A 2,396-nucleotide genomic window follows, 5' to 3' on the forward strand; every position below is an offset into this window, starting at 1 on the left:
AATAAAACGCAACAAAAATAAAAATCGCAAAAAAAAAGAACATTAACAAAAGAACATTAACAAAAAGAACATTAACAAAAAGAACACTAACAAAAAGAACACTAATATTGACAAATCAGACAAAAGGTACAAATATAAAAAGCAGTTATATTTTTTCTTGTTCTTTTAAGTTCTGGAAATGTTCTTTTCCAACCAATTTACAGTATGTTCTAATTAAAAAATAAAACGACGAACCTTTGATGAACTTTAAAACCAGATTTATAATTTTTCTTGTTCTTTTAAGTTCTGGAAATGTTCTTTTCCAACCAATTTATGTTCTAATTAAAAAATAAAACGACGAACCTTTGATGAACTTAAAAACCAGATCTATATTTTTTCTTGTTCTTTTAAGTTCTGGAAATGTTCTTTTTCAACCGATTTATGTTCTAATTCCGTTATTTTATTTATCAAAAGATATCTGAAAACAACACTATAAATATGTAAAAAGAACAATTGCTGATTTTAAAAAAGAACACACTGTTTTGATGCCACAGAAATAGAAAGTTATAAGAAAAGAACATTAAAATTTAAAAAGAACATAGAATTAAGAACGAGAAAATTTACCTTAATCACCCGATGCACCTTCATCAACAGCATAAACCTCTTTGAATGAATAAAAAGATTCAAAAAATAGCGAAATTGAAATAGTATTTCGCTTAATAAACTAGTTTTTTGTAAACGTAATTCAATTAAAGTCACATTTCAGAGAAAGAAGGAGGAGAAAATTTGTTTTGAACTTTCTCTCTCATAAAATATCTCTTTTGTTGGGAGAAACTAAAAGCACTCCTCTTTCTCTCTCAAGAATGTGTTTCTAAAATGAGAAGTTATGAATCCAATAGGAGAAATATTATATATACAGAAAATAAAAAATAAAAAAAATAAAAAAAAAGAGGGGGAAGGAGAAGAAATACAAGCCATGTTCATGATAAGAACGGTGCACTTGTTTTTTTTATTTTTTTTTTGGGTTTTGTTGTTCTGTTCTTTTATGTTTATTAGATATAAATCTTAATGTTCTTTTATGTTTGTTCTTTTTTCAAAAAGTACAGTATCGAAGAGCAAAGGAAGCTTTTACTTGACCAGCAACAAATGATGTTAAATCTTCAAAAACAGCTGAGAGAACAAGAAGAGAGGCTGAATAAACAGAGCAATTCCTCAAAAGAACAAAAAGAGGATGAACCTAAAAGAACATTATAAATAAAGAAAAAGAACATTATAAATACAGAAAAGAACATATCATGTAGAACACTTATTTTAACCATGTAAAACAACATTACCAATAAAAAAACGAACAACAATAGAGCATAAAAGAACATAATAAAGTAAAGAAAAAGAACATTAAAAATAGCAGAAAAGAACATATCATGTAGAACACTTATTTTAACCATGTGAAAAAAGAACAACAAAAAAGATAAAAGAACAACAAAAATGGTAAAAGAACAATTTGATCTGAAGTGTGTAATATCAAAAGAACAACAAGCTTAAGCAAAAAAGAACAAAGAACAACAACCTAAAGCAAAAAAGAACATGTTCAATAATTATTTTCTGTATTATTACAATCTCTTAATACATATATGAGAACCAATATATAAAAGAACAAAAGATAAGACTAAAAGAACATATAAAATCGAAAAAAGAACAGAAATTAAAAATCATCAGAAATATATAATCAAGATACATTAATCATCAAAATTATCAAAATATAGAATCAAAATACATTAATCAAGGTTATTGAGAAATGCAGAAATCGAAATGATCAAAAAAATCAAAATAAATTGAAATGATGAAAACAATGAACATGGAAATCAAAATCATCATAAATAAGTAATTCGTTTTAAAAAATTGAAAAATTACCTTCACAAATCGGATTATCAGCAGAGGAATTCAAATTTGAAGAAGAAGAATCAATAGAATTTGATATTGAAGTAGAAAAATCAACCAATATCTGAGAACTGGAAACTGGATCAAAGGCTGTAAGAAAAAAAAGCCATTACTTTCTCTCTCCTCTTCACAGTTTCTCTCTCCTTTTCATAGTTTTTCTCTCTCCTCTTCACAAATTCTGATTTGAAAATCATAAAAAAGAAGGTATATATACCAGAAAAATAGAGTGAAAAACAAAAGAACGAAAAAAAAGGGACAGAGCAGTCATTGTTCTTTTTTTTAACAAAAGAACAACGTTTGTTCTTTTTTTATCAAAAAAACAACGTTTGTTCTTTTCTTCTCCGGATTCAACAAGATATCCGCTTTTTATATTTATTGCATGTCGTTTGGACACCAGTGCACCAAGAGCACTGTGCACACCCCTGCACCATCATATTTGCTATAGCGCTATTATACAGTAGTCCCCTAGAAAATGAAGT

This window comes from Spinacia oleracea, chromosome 2 (assembly GCF_020520425.1).
Source record: "Spinacia oleracea cultivar Varoflay chromosome 2, BTI_SOV_V1, whole genome shotgun sequence".
NCBI lineage: Eukaryota > Viridiplantae > Streptophyta > Magnoliopsida > Caryophyllales > Amaranthaceae > Spinacia > Spinacia oleracea.